The following is a 19,481-nucleotide window of genomic DNA, read 5'->3' on the forward strand; positions in this document are numbered from 1 at the left end:
ACAAATTGGCTTCTGCCAAGTATTTGAGCACATTTGACTTGACAGCTGGCTACTGGCAAATCAGGTTAGCTGAGGAGTCTAAGGCCAAGACAGCATTTTCTACCCCCAGTGGGATTTACCAGTTTGTGGTGATGCCCTTTGGTTTGAAAAATGCACCTGCCACCTTCCAAAGGTTGGTGAATCAAGTCCTTACTGGGTTGGATGACTTTTGTGCAGCATATCTGGATGATATTGCTGTCTTTAGCTCCACCTGGGAGGATCACATGGTCCACCTGAAGGAAGTGCTAGAGGCTCTGCAAAAGGCAGGCCTCACTATCAAGGCAACCAAGTGCCAGATAGGGCAGAGTAAGGTTGTGTACTTGGGCCACCTTGTGGGTGGAGGCCAAGTTCAACCACTGGAGAGTAAGATTCAGACCATAAAGGACTGGACTCCTCCAACTACCCAGACTCAGGTCAGAGCTTTCTTGGGCCTGACTGGGTACTACAGGAAGTTTGTTAAGAACTATGGGTCCATTGTGACTCCTCTTAATGATCTGACATCCAAGAAGATGCCCAAAAAGGTTCAGTGGACAGAATACTGTCAAAAGGCATTTGATGACCTGAAGAAGGCCATGTGCTCTGCACCTATCCTGAAGAGTCCTGACTACTCAAGAGAGTTTATTGTCCAAACAGATGCTTCTGAGTTGGGAGTGGGAGCTGTGCTTTCACAACTTAATGTAGATGGTCAAGACCAGCCCATTGCTTTCATTAGCAGAAGGCTGACCCCCAGAGAGAAACGTTGGTCAGCCATTGAGAGGGAGGCCTTTGCTGTGGTGTGGGCCCTGAAGAAGTTGAGACCATACTTGTTTGGCACTCACTTCAAGATTCAGACCGACCATAAGCCCCTCTTATGGCTTAATCAGATGAAGGGTGAAAACCCCAAACTGCTCAGGTGGTCCATTTCCCTACAGGGGATGGACTTTACAGTGGAGCACCGCCCAGGGACTGACCATGGTAATGCAGATGGTCTCTCCAGGTACTTCCACTTAGAACATGAAGACACAACTGGTCAAGGTTAGTCTAATGTCCCTGCGTTTGGGGGGGGTTGTGTAGGAGAGTAGGGTCTGCTATCCTATGGTCACCCCAAATTTTTGCTTTTTGCTTCACTGGTTTATGACTTAATGTGGCTGTGGGCCTGCTAATCAGACCCACAGCCTGCTGTTCTCTCTCTAAATTGTAACCCATGTACTTTAGGTGCATAACGAAATTGGAACTGGTTCACCTTATTGGCCCCTGTAACAGTGTACCCAGGTACCCAGGGCATAGGTGCTTCCAAGGCCTACCAGGGGCTGCAGCATGTATTGTGCCACCCCTGGCCTGGCCTCCATATTTGACACAACTGGCTGATCACTCAGCTGGGGTAAGTCGGTGTAACCACCCCTTACTTAGGTGTAGTATGCCTATACCTAACCTAAAATGGACACATATGTTCCTATCAGCCACTCCTATGGAAGGCCTCATCAATCCTGGAGGCAGAGTGCTTGGAAATATGTGAGATGGTGCTCTGGCATGAGCTGAGCCTGTCTGCAGCTTTCGGAACCATGTCCTTTAGCTGTTCCATGATATTGCCATACCATATACTCTTAAGTGCATTATGAACCTCGCGGTTAAATGCTATCTTAGGTTTGGCTTTATCAAAACATGTCGAGTAAGGTGTCATACGAATTGGAATACTACCCCCTCGCCAGTTCTGGCGACGGGGGTAGCATTCCACCCTTCTAGAGGGACACGACATGTACCTAGCCTGAACCCCGGTTAAAGTTAAACAGAGCCTTAGCATCCCAAAATGGATGCTGCCACCACAGACACAAGTCTGACCTCCTGCTGCTGGGAGTCCTTCCAGCGAGGGCAGCTTGGACAAAGGGTTTCCTGCCTGGGGAGGTGCTAGCACCACTCCAGACAGGATTTTGTGTATTGGGTAGGACAGGGCTGAATAGAATCAGACATGCCTGGGGCACACAAGGTGTCCCTGTGCATAGGCCAGTTCAAACCGGTGCTGGGGCTTTCCAGCCCCAGTCCTGGCGTGAAACTGGACAAAGGAAAGGGGGTGTAACCACCCCCCTTCCTGGTTCCACCCAGAGGAGGGACCTAGTAGGTGATCCGGCCCCCCAGATTCGAATAAGAGTGGGAGCTGTGTCCTGAGACTTCAGATCATCCTGAATCAACTTGAAATACAGAAGAAGACTGGACTTCGACATTCTGCTGCACAGAAGACGGAAGAGAATCTCCCTTGTGGCCAAGGAGTGACCACCCTGTGAACACAGGCACCAACCAGCAACTCGACGTCTGCTTTGCCGCCGCCTCCCGCCGGAGCCCGAGCCCAGAGCCTGACAAGACCCAGACTCCCAGACTTCTCACAGCCCGATCCACAGTCCCTGCAAAGAAGGGACCCGTGGAGGCACCGAGAGACGTGGGACCGGACATCTTGGAAGACCCCCGAGACGCTGACTGCGCAGCATCAGAGGCACCCTCGACGCTGTGCTTTGGGGTTTGAGAAGCCCCAACTTCGAGCAGCCCTTGCACCGAAGATCAGCCCCCCAGCATCTCCACGATCTGCGTGGGGCCCTTTTTGCATCGTGCCACTCGACGCGCCTAACCGTCCACTTGCCACGCGGCTAGTGGCCATCTTGGCGACGAAACCTACAACTTTCACTGCGGGTCTGGTTGCTCCAGACTTGCCCTTGCTCCTGTAAAAAGGAGTACCTGCTCTGACCTTGCTGGTCCGAGTAACAAGCCTTTTTCGATTCCTGCGTGGCTTGCATTAGCCAAGGCCTGTTTGCTTCTATCAAGTCGCCGACACTGCCATCAGCGAGAAGCCTGCGTGGGACAGCTCGTGACCGACTCCTGGACGTCTTCGACCCCTCGTGTCCACGTGGCTGCAGAGAGAAGCTACACCTCGACGCCTGTTTGCACCCGACATCGCCTGGTTCCACTCTGGTTCCACGGTAGTCACTGGCTAGTGACTTTGAACATTGTCCCCTCTGCTTTCAGGTCTTCACCTCTTCAGATCCACCCTTGGATCCACCGGAACTCTTCACATCGAGCCGCCTGCAGCATCTTCAGCTCCAAGCACCATCGACCTGCGTGACGAAACCCGACACTACTTCGACCCTATGCACCCGCTTCCTGTGGGTGAGGTAACTCAGCTCCGCCGGTGTTCCCACACTGGTACGCACCTCTAGTGTCTGTGTCTCAAGTTTCAGCTTTCTAGGTCACTCGGAAGGTTCCTTTCTAACTAACTTTGTACTTTTTACGCACCATTGACATTGCATTGGTAAAGCGTGCACTTTCCGCACTGCTCCCGAGTCCCGCGGGCCTTTCCCGACTTCTTCACTGCTAGTCCCGAACAGCTCCAGCGATTCCCCAGGCCCTAGGCCTCTTCACTTTCCCCATAGCATATATCAGGCCAACTTCTCACAAAGGCCAACTTCTTCAGGACCACTTCCAATAAAACAACCCAAATATCCAGGGGATATAGATATAGGCACAAGTATTGTGGACTCAGGAAGGATTCTAATGAGATCCACCTACGTGAAGATTAGATATTCACAATCTGTACGTCTTCCAATAATTGGATCCCTATGTGGATAGATCCTGCGATTTCTTTGACTTTCTTAGACTCTCTTCATCAGATGAGATTCTTAACTTATTTATAGAGCTCTAAGGATTATTAAATGTTCACACAGAGTCTCGTAGATCCAACTTCTATTTATTTTTTGTAGAGGAACGAGATAACACTCTTCTCAGTGTCCTTGCCTGAAGTTAGACGCTTATGTCGGAGGGTCCGTCTCTCAGTTTGCTCGGACCGAGTGTTATCTCGTTCCTCTACAAAAAATCTATCCACATAGGGATCCAATTATTGGAAGATGTACAGATTGTGAATATCTAATCTTGACGTAGGTGGATCTCATTAGAATCCTTCCTGAGTCCACAATACTTGTGCCTATATCTATATCCCCTGGATATTTGGGTTGTTTTATTGGAAGTGGTCCTGAAGAAGGTGGCCTTGTGCCGCCGAAACGCGCGTCGACCAAGTGCGGGGTCTCACATTGGTCTTGGAGACCTGTACTCACGATTTGACTTCCTTGTTTTAAATGGTGTGGAGATGTATGCAGATTGAGTGAGATTGTTGAGACTGTTATGAATGTGTGTATATGTTGATGTTTTTTCTTTCCTCCAGGGGTTTAATGAATTATGTATAAACTTGTTGGAATATAATTATGTGTTTCATGTTTTTTTCTGTTTGCACTATTTATTAAAAAATGTTCTGTCTTCATAAAAAAATGTAAATTTGTAACATATAAAGAGCTGACTTGGAAATGTTAACGGATGCAAACTAGTAGAACTTATATCTATAAAAATGAAATAAATCATATATTTTTTTGAAAGAATATAAGTTATTGGGTCTTTGTCACCAATACTTAATCATGATCTGACACACAACTGTATTATAACTATTTGGTAGGTAAGGGAACATTGTTCTTTATGTTATTTTACAATTGAATGTAGGTTCAAATGTAATTTGTTTGAAATACAGGCAAGTCAAGGATTTGAAATTAATGTACAGATTGCTTTTCAGTTACTTTTTAGATGACTTTTTCCACTCATTGTGATATGCCTAGATATCATACTGGGACATTTCCTAGTAAAATCAGTTTTGCACAGTTGTAGTTCTTCAGGTTTCCATACAAATCAACTCCACACCTGGAACATTTTTCAGTGAAGTTATCGGTTACCAGGTAAGTACTCGGTCTTTTGGGTTGAATTTCTGGGGTTAGAACAAGGGTTCACCAAGGGTCGAGGATGCACTCTCAAATCACCCTCAGCGGCACTAGGACAGCCTGGTGCAGAGTGCTGAGACCCAGTGTTATCCAATAGGGGTTGGGGGCCTCCGGTTGGTAGCTGCTTATGAGCAGGCCACTAGGTTGTGGGAGCAAAGCTCCTGGTGTAAGGCTCAGGGCAAAGGGGGATCTGAGTTAGCACCCAAAGTACACCCGCAGCGGCGCAGGGTGGCTGGGTGCAGGGTGCTGGTTTGGCGTTGGGTGCCCTGTTGACTTCATGGGGATTCTCCAGTATCAACAAAGACTGCAGGCATGGGGACGAAGATCTACTGGAGGTGACCACCGGGTGGAGAGGTAAGTTGGGATGCTGGGACACCATCGGTTGAGCCACCCAAAGAGGTGGTACTTCAGGTGCAGGGGTGTCTTTAGGCGGGTTCCTCTTACCAGCTCCGGTCGCGGGCGGGGATATCCTCCAGAAAGAGGCTACAGGCTGGGAGATTTGAGGCAGGTCAGATATCACCAGATCTTGGGTCAGAATCGCCGGGGATACCTCCTCGTGGTGTTGGGCAGCTCGTACTCAGGCCTTGGGGTGACAGGTGCAGAGTGGTGCAGACTCGCAGATTTGGCCAAAGTCTGTGGGTGAACAAATCTGGTGTTTATGGGAGACCAAGTATTTTCTGTGGAAGGCAGGGCAGGTCCTCGTGATTCTTGAGGTTGCTGGCTGCAGGTTACACCAGAGTTTCGCTTCTGCAGGTTCAAGGTGGGGACAGGCCGGTAAGGCTGGGGCCAAGTCAGTGGGTGCCCTGCTCTTCTTAGCTTCAGCACGGCTGTTTTGTCCTTCTTTTCTTCTTGGTCGTTTCTTGTCTGAGGAGGCAAGGTTCAGAGGTGACCCTAAATACTAGATTTTGGGGCATTACAGGTAAGTAAAGGTCGGGACTAATGGGTCCCTTCCTTCGGGTGGGTACACCCCTTATTATGCCACCCTCCAGTGGGAGGCGGGGCATATGCCTCACTCTGGTTGGCTGGGTCCCCCCATCTGCAAGATGGCAGGGACTGAGAGTTGTGCTTCACCTCACCTCCCTCACCTGAGGGGTGTGGTGAGGTTGGCAAAGGTGGGCTCACCTCCCTTCCTCACTTGGTTTTCCCGCCTATTCTCCCGGCCAAAGTGGGTGTCAGAACCAGGGGGGGCAAGTTGCTGGAAGCAGTAAAGGGTCTGGGGAAGCTCACAAAGGCAGCAAGCCTTTGAAGCTTCACCTTCGTGGACCCTGTCCATCCATGGGGAGGAGGCTTGGCACCCTGTCCCTGGATGGGCATTGTTTCAGACCCCTGAGAGCAGCAGGCTCTCGACCCAGGGGTCCAGAAACATGTTTGGTGGTGGCAGCTGGCAAGCAGTCACTCAGCCACTCAGCCTGGACACTAGTGTTAGGTCGTTTTTCGGCATCCCTAAGATGCCCTCTGTGAACATTTTCATTAAATCCAACATTAGCATCAGTGTGTGTTTAATGTGCTGAGAAGTTTGGTACCATTATGGTACTCTGTAGTTCGTAATGACAAACTCCCATCACCATATACTTTTAATGGCATTACTGCACTTACAATGTCTAAGAATTGGCTTAGACACTGTAGGGGCACAGGGCTCATGCACCTGTACCCTCACCACTGGTGTAGTGCACCCAGCTACAGCGGTGGCTGACCTATGCTAGATCATTTGGTATTTAATGTATTATATGTTACTGATTGCAATGATTTTAATTAACTGAGCAATAAAGATTTACTTACTTACTAGGCTAGGCAGTGGGTTGTAGGCATGGCACACAGGGATGTATGCCATATAGACTCTTCACTTTGTTCTGCACCAAAACACGCAGCCTGCAAAGGCAGGGTTTGTGTAAAGGTACAGGGCCTCTAAGGGTGGCAAAATAAGTGCTGCAGCCCTTAGGGCTTTCCCTGGCCACAGTGCCCTTGGTACAATTTACAAGGGACTGACCTGTGGCCAAAGAGTGCCAATTGGGTTTTATCTTCAATGCAGTTTAGAGAAAGAACATAGGCCCTGGGTACCTGTTTGGCAGGAGCCGAGGGCACACTCAGTCAAAGACATCAGCAGTTGAGCAAAAAGTGGGGGCAACCATGCAAAAAGAGGGCACTCTCTTACACAACCCACCCCTCCTGCCCCCCAACGAAAGAGACTAACCTTTCCTTAGAAAGTCTTCATTGTCTAAGTAGAAGAACCTCGAAAGTCCATCTGCATTGGCACGGACAGTCCCAGGTCAAGTCCATTGCCTGTAGGGAGATGGACCACCTCAAAGGTTTAAGATTTTTACCTTTCATCTGCATTAGCCATTTGAGAGGTTTGTGGTCAGTTTGAACTAGGAAGCGAGTGCCAAACAAGTATGGTCTCATCTTCTTCAGGAACCAAACCACAGCAAAGGCCTCCCTCTCACTGGCACTCGAATGCTGCTCCCTGGGGTGAAACCTTCTGCTAATAAAAGCAACAGGTTGGTCTTGGCCTTCATCATTTGTCTGGGATAGGACCGCTCCTAATCCTAGCTCAGAGGCATCAGTCTGCATTATAAATGGCTTGGTATCGTCTGGAGCTTTGAGAATCGGTGCTGAGCACATTGCCTCTTTCAGGGTGTCAAAAGTCTTTTGACAGCTAACTGTCCAGTTTACCTTTTTAGGTATCTTCTTGGAGGTAAGTTATGTGAGGGGAGTCACAATGGACCCATATCCCTTCACGAACCTCCTGTAGTACCCAGTCAAGCTTAGAAATGCCCTGGCTTGGGGCTGGGTTGTTGGATCTTGGGCTGTAAGGGTTGCATTGGCCTCTACCAACAAGGTGGCCCAAGTATACCACAGATCTCTGCCCCATCTAGCATTTGGAGGGTTTGATAGTTAGGCCTACAGTTTTCAGGGCTTTTAAAACCTTCCCCAGGTGGATGAGGTGATCCTGCCAGATGGAGCTAAAGACAGCAATATCGTTTAGACATGGTGCACTAAAGGACTCCAATCCAGCAAGGACTTGAGTCACCAACCTTTGGAAGGTGGCAGGGGCATTCTTTAAACCAAAAGGCATAACAGTAAACTGATAATGCCCATCAGGTGTGGAGAATGCTGTCTTTTCTTTTGCTCCTGGTGCCATGCAAAGCTGCCCGTACCCTGCAGTTAAGTCAAAGAACATCCCATCTCCATTTGAATTTTTCAGGGAGACCCATAATCATGCCTTTCAATGTCTTGTTAAACCTCTCAACAAGGCCATTAGTTTGTGGATGATAGGGTGTAGTAAACGTGTACTGCACTCCACACTCTTTCCACATATGTTTTAGGTAAGCAGACCCTCTGTCTGAAACTACCTCCTTAGGAATCCCTACCCTGGGGAAGACACCAATGAGGGCCTTGGCTACTGCAGGAGCTGTAGTAGTCCTAAGGGGAATTGCCTCAGGATACCTAGTGGCATGATCCACTACCACTAGTATACATTTGTTTCCTGATGTTGTGGGAGGTTCAAGTGGACCCACTATGTCCACACCATCCCTTTCAAAGGGAACCCTGGTAGTGGAATCAAATGGGCCTTTGAGTGTCCACCTGTTTTACCACTGGCTTGACAGGCGACAGAGGAGCTGACAAACTCCTTTACTTTGAGACATCTGGGGCCTGTAAAAGTGGCTAACTAGCCGTTCCCAGGTTTTGGTGTGGCCCAGATGTGCAGCTAGGAGGATGGCATGAGCTAAAGTTAGTAGGAACTCCCTATACTTCTGAGGCACTACCACTCTTCTAATGGCTCCAGGGCTGGGGTCTCTGCCCTCAGTGTACAGTAGTCTCTCCTCCCAATAGACTCTGTGGGTACCACTGACATCTCCCTTTTCCTGTGCAGCAGCTTGCTGCCTCAGGCTTCCAAGAGTTGGACAGTCCAGCTGTCCAAGGCATGGCTCTTCCCTAGAGGGTCCCCCCGGGCCTTAGAGCTGACCTTGGTAAGGGTCAAGTTCCATAGACCTAGTTCCCTCTGGGGTTTCCAAGTCCTCTCCCAGTGGAGAGGGGTCCTGATCTTTTTGCTTTACAGGAGCTGGTTTCCCAGTATTCCTGCCTTTCCTCTTGGAAGGTTGGGCCATTCTTTCAGGTTCCAACAACATTTCTACTATTACTCTACTATCGGCTCTGTGCTCTAGTCTTTACACACACAATCTCAGAGATGTCCAGCATTGCTGCATGGGTTTGTTAATTCTACCTCATCCCCTGCTGAGGTGTCTGGGTCATTGCCAAGCAGACAGGCAGCTGGAAGCTTTCGAGAGACCACTATCTGTTTCAGGCCAGTAACAACCCCCCGTCTAATGTCACCATAGCCATGGCATGGTTAGTAGTAACACTGTCAGCATTGGTGACTGGGCAAGTTTTCCCAATCAGGTATTACTCTATGGAAACCATTGTATCTCTCATCATAGTGACACTGGCACCTGTATCCCTCAGGGCTTCTATTCTAGTCCCATTGATCCAGGGGTATTGCAAATACTTCTTTAAGTTGGGTGGCCACACAGCTAAAGTGACAAACTCAACTTCACCCTCAGTGACTAGAACTGCTTCAATGTGAACCCTGAATTGCTCTGGGCACACTGTTGATCCCATCTGGAGACTTGCTACACCAGGAGTAGCAGTAGGAGGACTAGGAGGCTTCTTGTTAGGACAAGTAGCATCTCCAGTTAAGTGTCCCAACTTCTTACAGTTGTTACAGCGGGCCTTTAGGGAATCAACGTTCTTTTCCTTGTACCTATTATTTGACTGGGAAGAGTTTTGGGACCCAACCCCTGTGCAGGTTTTTGGGGCATTTCTGAAGACTCAGGCTTTTTGTCTTGGGAGTTCTCACCCCCCTTTCCCATAGGGAGGCTTTGTGAAGCTTTTCTTTTGGTCAATCCCAGTGGCTGTTTTTGTCACCCTTTTCTTGACCCAGTGGTCTGCCTTCTTTCCCAATTCTTGGGGAGAAATTAGACCAGGTCTAACCCATGCATCACTGATGCACCTTTGCCACTGGAGGGAGCCCACCAGTTGTGCTAGAACGCCAGAACGCCATCTTCACCGAAGCGATACAAACACGGAGACTGCCGCTCCCACCCCCCGTAACCGCACCCGCTTAGGTGCCTAAGGTGCCTACGGGTCCATCGAAGCACGTAGTGCCAAGCACGAAGTACGAAGCACGAGGGGCATGACAGTTCGGGCAGTAGCGGGCCGCCGCCGCTCTCGTTCTGTCTGCAGGTCCGACTGCGGCTAGACCTCCGCTGTGATACGGTGATACGGTGAGCAGGGGCAGAAGCAGGCTGCGGCGGGCAGGCGGGTAGGCGAGAGCAGGAGGGTGCGCTGCTCCAAGCGCTGAGCCTACAACACTGCCACCACCCCTGCGAACCTCGAGACAGGACAGGAGTGAGGATCAAGGTGCTGCAAAGGTGCGGCTGGCAGGTGTGAGCGCTGCTCTAAGCGCTGTGAAAACAACACCGGCAAGCAGCGGGGGGGAGCTGTCACCTTGGACCACCTCACTGCCCCCCCACCGCCTCCGTCCGCTAATGTGCCGTAGGCAGGTGTGAGCACTGTGTCCCAAGCCCCGAGCGCTGTGATAACAACACCGCCTCTGCCACTGCTTGCTAAGTCCTGCTAAGTCTGGCCCCCTGAGCAGCACGGTGACCGAGAGAGCCTTGAGCAAAAAGGCAAAGACGGGCAGCGAATTGAAGAATAGAGAACCGGCTCACCCCCGGAGAGAGCGAGGAACTGGTGCAGGGGCAGGAGTCGGAGTGCAGGAGTCGGAGGTGGAGGACAAGAGGTCTTGGGCGCCGGTGAGTCAATACCAAGGCTACTGTCACTGCAAGACAGCTAGCTACAGCTGGGGGCTGGGGGGGAGCACACGCAGAGCAAGAGCAAAGCCAAACTCTCAACAACCGGCCAGCCTCATCGGGACAGAGGTAGCAGGCCCTGCTCACTGTGGCAACCCCCCCCTCACATTGGAGAACACACCGCCCACGGCCGCCCCCACATCACCCCCCTCCCCATCACCCCATTATCGCAGCGAGCACAACGCATCAAGAAAAGACAACAGGGATAACAGGGAAAAACAATGAGGACTAGAAACTCGACCTTACTGCAGGCACAGGAAAAGCCTCGCCCCCACAGATCTGCCAGGAGACGGAAGGCTAAACTCTTCTACCCCCCTGGGAGTGGGGGCTTCTACCCTGGGTCAGGGCTCCTTGAGGGGGGTCTCCCAGAATCACCCGGAGTCACCGGAGCAATGCCAACGCCCCCAGGTCTACCTATTGCGTTCCTAGCACTGACATCGATCTCAGCATCATCGCAAGCAGGGCAAGATGGGAAGTGCTATAACCTAGTCAACTTAACTTCCCGCTCCGGCGCCAACGTAGCCACTACTGGGCCCCCAGGAAAGAGAGACATAAGAAGCTTCTTGTGCCCCCTGGTAACAAGTTCATCTAGGCCTTTAAGCTGCACACCGCCCACTAAATCATCTGAGGACGGTCAAACCCCTAGCCCCACTGCCGTCCGGGCACCTGGAATACCCCTATCTCCAATAATAACTATGCTCCAGGGTGGAAAATCCCTCAAGTTGGAGGCATCTGACAGGGTCGTATCGAGGTCCGATCACATCAGAACAATAACTCCGACCCACCAATCACCTGAAGACCCCCAACCGAACATGTCCCCAAACGGAGCCCCCACGGCTGGCACACCCAACAGCTCATGCAGTAAAGCCTCAGCAAACGGAGAGCACATGCCTGATGCGTCCAGCAGCATTTATGAAACCAATGAAGGAGGAACTCCACAATTACTGGCCCGGCACACCCAGTCCCCGAACCTGTTGAGCTGGAGCCCCCGGAACAAGTCAAAATGACCCAGCTATCAACGCCAATTTGCAGAAGCTCGGACATGGGGGAGAGCCCCCCAGTGTTTGTAGACCATCTAACACTGATTAACGAGACACTCATTTCCATGACTGGTGCCGCAACAATGCACGCCGACAAGCTCGATGCCCAGATAAACATATTACAAACTGTCGCAAACCTAATCTCTGGTATCGACGCTAAATTGGATCATCTGAACTCCCTGATCCGTAGAGCACAGGATAGCACACACTCTAAGCCTGAGTCATGTAGTTGCAGCCCAATTCTGAACAACCTAGAAAAACTCCCGCACATCATGACCACACTAATAGAGGATCTCAAGACAGAAGCCGGCAAGATAAAGGATTCAACCGCACAGGCCCCAGCACCTGACCCCCTAAAAAAAGACGGCTCAAAAATCCCACCACATGACAGTATAGAAACTCATAATGAAGATAAAATCGCTTGGGTGGCGCTTCCGTCCACGAACAGCATGAGCAGAACAAACGCCACCCCGATCAAAACATATAACCACGACCGTCAGCATACTACCACATCGACCAGCCTAGACCTTCAAAATTTATCCAGGAAAAATAAGAAAAAATTTAAAAAACTCAACAAGGCGAACAAAAAGAAATCTCTCGCCCCCAGATCCATACGGGAATGGCTACGGCCCGACAACCAGACGCAAGGCCACACAGAGACACCGGAAACGACTCAACCAGCAGTAATCACCAAAACACCAGAAACAACTGAGCCAAAGCTTGAAGTCTCTTACTTTACCAACGCAGCAATAAACCCAGGGTTGGTCGCCCCTCTTGCAGTTTCCCACCCAGCCTCAACAGCACCAACAAAAAATCAAGCAAACGACCTACAAGGACAAAACACCGTGGAAGCGACTCAAGCCCACACAAGTGAATATGTCCCTCGCCCAAACCACTCTCAGGTCGTCGTTCCATCAACATTGACGACGCACCGTGCGCCCCAAGTGCCACTGGTTGCCCTAGATCTCAAAGGACACTGAAAACATGCCGCCTAATAATGGCCCACCCAGCTTACCATTCACGGTGGTCTTTCAGCGGCCCACGGGGTTAAACAGGCAGGCAAACGCCCTTCCATCTGGCGTATCACAGTCACCACAATCAGCCGGCCAGGTAGCGGACTCTGCCTGCCAATTAAATCACTCCCAATCCCAGGATCGGAAAATAATGCTGTACCCCAATTATGCCTCTCAGGGGAGGTGGGACATTCTCAACCGCAGTAACCTTCTAATACTTTGTGCAAACATTCCAGGGCAGGAGGGAATAAAAACTAGAGACATTGAAACCATCTCCTTCCTGCCGCCAGACGCGGTGGAGAAAAATGAAACCACGGAGCTAACCTTCATGAGCCCGGACATGGCTGAGGCTTTGAAAAGCCGGCATAAGTTACTGGAAAGCTGGGGCATAAAAATAAAATCTAAGCGTGCACATAAATACCCCCTTATCTTAAAAACACACTCCGCGCATTCCCAGATGGGAAACACGGCACAATCAGCTGGAGAGCACCTACGCTTGCATGCTCCCCCCACCCATGTGCCAAACATGGCGCCCACCCTCCAGGGGTCCAAAGGTGGTACAAACACAGGTCTAATCATCAGAACCCCAATCAAGATAACAACAGATCCGATCCAGGGTACACGCATATGCGCAACATTGGGATGCGCGAGCAAAGACTGGTCTTGGCTGCCGCTAGCACTAAATTCCAGATCCTAACGGACATTGCCTCAATGCCTCAGGCCAACCCCACTGAAGCATGACAAACGCGCACCTAAAGTCTTCAGATAGGGATCGGTCTCCGGTCAGTTTGAAAATCATGACTTGGAATGTCGCTGGGCTCAGGAGGTTGCTTCTTAAACAAACTGTGGTGACATTTATGGAGGACGCAGACATAATCTGCATACAAGAATCCTGGCAAATCCACCCTCTCTCATTAAGAGGATATGCAGAATATGGAAAACCAGCAAAAAAGCTCAACATATTCGGAAGACCATCGGGTGGGATATGTGTCTACATAAAACATTCACTTAAACTGGAATTTGTGGAAATACCTAACCTTCCAGATACCCTCCAGGTAGGCATCCTGAAAGGCTGTCGCCCGACAAATGGTAATCTCTCACTTTTACTAATCAACCTCTATCATAACCCCCATGGGCCCTCATCCAACTCGGCCACGCTGACAAATCACCTCGAGTCCTTATTGCTTCAATTCCCGGCCTTAGAATGCATTATCCTTGGCGATTTCAACACCCATAACATAGGGGTACCTACCACACGAAGTCACCTGCCCGGGGCCACTAACACACTGAACGACCTACTAAAATCCTACAAGCTGGCGACAGCGCACTCAGTCCTTCTAAAGAACAGCCCTGGGTCCTTTGTCGGTCCCACATTCAACAACCAAACAACGATCGACTACATCATCCTAAGCGATAAACTCCAACCCCTAATGTCAAACTTCTCAGTTCACCAGCGTAGCGACAGCGACCACGCTGCCTTAACTATTACACTGAACCTCACAGCGGACACACGCCACAGGCCCGAACACATCGGAGCAGCCGACGGAGAAGAATTAATAAAGCTGCCCAGAAGAATCAAATGGGAACAGACCGCAATTACTACATTTAACAGCTGGGCAAACCAGTGGACAGGCTGGCCACCCAGCGAACAGAAAAAGGGTGCAATAGCAACCTGGAACGCTATAACAGGGATCCGGGCGGTGATTCTTCGCGGGAATTCAAACAGCACAATTCATAGGCATCCCCTACCCACATACGGTCACAACACAGAAATTAAAATAAGCGCAAAACAACTAAACAAGAAACGCAAACTCCTCCGCAAAACTGGGACAAGCCTAAACAAGAAACAATTACAAGAGGCCAAAAAAAGCCACTCAAAGAAGGTTTGGGCAGCAAAACGAGTCTACTGCGAAGCACAATGGCTGAAAATTTTTGACTTGCTGAGCCCAGGAAAATCGCAAGAGTTTTGGCACTATTTATGCAACCTGGGACGAGGCTCAAATCATAGAGAAAATTCTCATGAAGCCTCCATTTGGGTCGCCCACGTAAAAGCACTCTACACTGAAGATGGCCCGGTTAATAAGCAAAACGAAACATCTATTGCAGGAGTCGATCTAGACCCATCCACCGAGAAGATGGCCCCGCCGGGAAAAATGCTAGTGTCCAAAATTCTAAATAACATCAGACAAAACGGTGCTCCGGGTCCTAATGGCCTCCCCGGACATTTATTCAAAGCAAACATCGACTTCTGGTCCAAAAAACCTGACCTACCTATACACTGAATGTTGGCTCCTGGGGGATGTACCAGACTCATGGAGAGGCTCGCTCTTACAGCCAATACACAAAAAAGGTCCTAAAACTGAACCTTCTAATTACCGCATGATCGCCCTTCCGGACATCGAGGGAAAAGCCTACGCTAATGCCATCTTGAGGGACCTCGCAGACTGGATGAGCGCAGAAGCCCTTCTTCCATTCTGCCAAACCGGATTTAGACCTGGGTCCACCACAGTCGACAATATCATCGCACTATCTTTTTTGGTCCACCGCGCACGGACACGCAAAAGCCCTCCCTTATTCGCCTGCGTCATCGACTACTCGGCGGCGTTCGATGGGGTAGATCGTGCAATTCTGTGGAGAAAGCTGGTTCAGTGGAACATCAAGCCATCCCTGTTAAGAGCGATCCAGTCCCTGTACCAAAAAACGTGGGTGAGAATTAAACTCTCGAGGGATCACGCATCCACGAAGATCGACACAGATCGAGGCCTTAAACAAGGGTGTGTGCTAGCCCCATTGTTATTCAACTTATACACAGCGGAATGGAGAGGGCCTTGACCGGGGCAGCCTTGGTCTCCCCAAAGATTGGTGGGATCAAAATACATTTCATGCAATATGCGGACGATCTGGTACTCTTGGACCACACGAGAAGTGGGCTACAAAAGGCGCTGAGGGCACTTGCCGCATACAACAATAAAAACAGGCTTGTAGCAATCCCATCTAAGTCAAAAGTAATCATCTTTGGACATTACCCAAAGAAAAAATCATTAAAATGGAGGCTAGGCCATCTCTTGCTGGAAAGCACACAGCGGTACATCTATTTGGGTATCTGCTTCCAGGAGTCGGGGCTCCCAAGCGCCCACCTAAAGACCATCCAACGCAAAGGCAAAACCATCACCTACGCCATCTGTAAGCTGCAAGCCCCCTTATACAGCCTGTCCACAATGGCCATCCAAAGAGTACTCAAAGCCAAGCTAATGCCGGCCCTCAATTACGCTCTACAAGCATTTCCGGGCAAACTGAACAATGAACTAGAAAAAATTCATTGTAGAGCATATAAGAGACTATTCCATCTTCCAAGGTGCACAAGAAACACCCTTGTCCGCCTGGAGTTCTCACTCAACCAGCAAAATCTGGAAGAGATGGCCGCCCTAAGTAAATATTACTTTTTAACAACGGCGGCACAAGAGAACACACTCAAGGCAGTCCTGAAATGTATCTTCAGAGAACCAGGGAACCCCTGGTCGGCCACTCTCAATGCGGCAAAGGATCATCTCAACCTTGCCATCAACTCTTGGAATCCTGAACGCGTCAATTACACCGCCATCAAAAACTCGATCAAAAAACAAGTACGTGCGCGGTCACGGGAACTGGATCTGGAGTCTCTGGTAAGAAAAGATCTTCATGAGTCCCTGTGCCTACCGCACATCCTGCACAATCATAAACATCATCTCTCGCAGGCCGTGGGCCGCGCAGCCCTTCAAAAGATCTTAGCCTACAGACTACATCCGCTGCCCCTCAAAGAATTATACGCCTCCGGTCAGGCTGGCTCAGGAGCCCGGGAATGTAGGCTATGCAGGTATAAACATGAGTCATTGGCCCACCTTTTATTTTGCTGCCCGCCCTGCGCATGGTCTGCAGTCTTTATCTCAGGCCACTTCTAAGACAAGCAGGGCCACGTACCGCAAAGGAGGGGATCATCCATCTCTACACCCTGACTACGGTAAAGCACATGGCCTCTTTTGGAAAGTTTATCTATCAAACACAGTCCTTGCTGATGGCCTCTGAGGGTTCGATCACATAGAGACTTGCAGGCCTACGTCTTACTATGAACCCTATCTATCAGAATTCCTAGCACTCAGGGAGCAACTATATAGACTGATCTCTCGAAACTCTCCTGGTTTTAACTTTTGTAATTTTGTAATTTTGCATTTTGGTTTTAATGTAATGGTTTTGAGTAACCAAACAATAAAGTATTCATTCATTCATACCAAATGCTGATGTAACTTTTCAGTAGTGCAATTACTTAAAATATGTTCTCAAATTGTAAAGTGCTTTGAAATCATGCACATTAGTTCCAGTTAACCAACCATCTAGTGTCTTAACTGAGTAGTCAACAACGTCAATCCAGGATTGGTTTTGGGTTTTATGAGCCCCCTGAATCCAATTCTATATTCCTCAGTTGTGAGTCCAAAGCCCTCAGTGTACTCTTCGTGAGGTCCTGAGACCCAGCATCTGCCCCTGTAAGGGCCAGGAGTCTGTGCCTGTAGTTACCAGTGAACAGTTCCCAAAGGAGTGACTTCTTCACTTTTCTCATTTCACAAGCCCTCTCAAAGGCTCTAAACCATGTTGTGATATCATCACCCTCTCCATATTTAGGTACACTCTCTTTAGGCATTTTAGGATCATAAGATTTTTCTTTATCCTTATTTAGTAAAATGTTGCCACCATTGATAGGAGCTAAGCCAATCTCTCCTCTCTCTTTCTCTAGAGCCAGGAGTCTGGTCTCTAGATCCAATCTTTTGGTCAACCTTTCTTAAAGGTTGTCCTCATCATTGAGTCTGTCTTCAGTAGCACCTGATCCACCTAAGTGGGCTATAGGTATTGCGAGGTTTATTCTTGAAGTCAAGGGTACTTGGGACCTTCTCCCCCTATGAAGTAGGGGAGAGGGGTTGGTAGTTATCCTCATCCCCTACTTCTTCATCTGAAAGGTCTTCCCCATTCTCAGAAGAATGGTTCTTAGCATACCCTGCCATCATCTCCTGGAGCTTTTGTTTGGAGGGATGGGAGCCCATGATTATATTTTTACATAGGGACCTTGACACCCTGAATTCTGCGTGGAGCTAAGGGGTGAGGTTGAGCTCCTCAACCTGGTTCTCCATGCCATTGTGGTTATCTTCACTAACAGCTGGGTTCTTGTTAAGAGACATTGTTAAAAAAAACTTCTAACCCCTCTTATCCCTAACTAAAGTGAACTTTTATTTTTCTTAAACTCTAACGAGACTTAACCAAGGCCCTAACAAGACTTTTAGAAATGTGGAAACATTTTGTCAATTCAAAAAAAATCTGAAATCTAAAGACAATTTAAGAGTTCTGTCATGTGATCAGATGGTAACTAAGTTAATCCAACAAATGCAAACTTGTATATCCCACCGCTGATCCACCAATGTAGGAAGCTGTCTCTGAATATACTATACCAAAATGAGATATAGTGTGCAAAGAGTCCAGTGGAACCCCAAAGGTAGGCAGAGGTAAAAGTAAATAGCACCTTACTCTTTAATTATGGTAGTGTGGGTGAGCAGTAAGGCTTTATCAGAGGGTAATGTTAAGCATTTGTTGTACACACTCAATCAGCAAATGATGTCACACACTCAAAGACTAAACTCAGACCAATTTTGTTTGTATGAACATATTAAGTTATTTTATTTCTAGAACCAAGCTAAGCCTGGCACAGTTAAGTGAAATAAATGTTTTGCAAAATATTATGCAGTGTTTAGAATTGAACGTAGATTCAAATGCAGTTTGTTTGAAATAAAGGTAAGTCAAGGATTCGAAATTACTGTACAGATTACTTTTCAGTTACTTTTTAGGTTACTTTTTCTATGCCTAGATATCACACTGGGACATTTCCTAGAGAAAAGGTAAGTAAAATCAGTTTGGTACAGTTGTAGTTTTTCAGGTTTCCATACAAATCAACTCCACATTTAGAACATTTTTCAGCGAAAAACAGTTAATGTATTCCTATGGAGAGAAATTAAGTTATCGGTTACCAGGCAAGTACTCTGTCTTTGGGGCTGAGTTTCTGGGGTTAGAACAAGGGTTTCCCCAGGGTCGAGAATGCACTCGCAAAACACCCTCAGCGGCACTAGAGCGGCCGGGTGCAGAGTGCTGATGCCCCTTGTTATCCAATGGGGGATAGGGGGCCTCCGGTTGGTGGCTGTTTACGAACAGGCCAATGGGTTGTAGGAGCAAAGCTCCTGGTGTTAGGCTCAGGGCAAAGGGCGATCCGAGTTATCATCTGAAGTACACCCGCAGCGGCACAGGGACGGCTGGGTGCAGGGTGCTGGTTTGGCGTCGGGTGCCCTGTTGATTTCATGGGTATTCTCTGGGTTCAACAAAGACTGCAGGTTTGGGACAAAGATCTTCTGGAGGTGACCACCGGGTGGAGAGGTAAGTTGGGATACTTGGGGATTCTGGGACACTGTCGGTTAAGCCACCCAAGGCCGTGGGACTACGGGTGCAGGGGTATCTTTAGGCGTCTGGTTTCTCTTACCAGCTTCGGTCGCGGGTGGGGAGATCCTCCAGAAAGAGGCTGCAGGCTTTGCTGGGAGATTTGAGGCAGGCCAGAGATCACCAGCTCTTGGGTCAAAATCGCAGGGGAGACCTCCTCGTGGTGCTGGGCCACTCAAACTTGGGCCGTGGGCGACGGGTGCAAAGTGGTGCTGACTCGAGGATTTGGCCTGA

Source organism: Lissotriton helveticus, chromosome 7 (genome assembly GCF_964261635.1).
Source record: "Lissotriton helveticus chromosome 7, aLisHel1.1, whole genome shotgun sequence".
In the NCBI taxonomy this organism is placed as follows: Eukaryota; Metazoa; Chordata; class Amphibia; order Caudata; family Salamandridae; genus Lissotriton; species Lissotriton helveticus.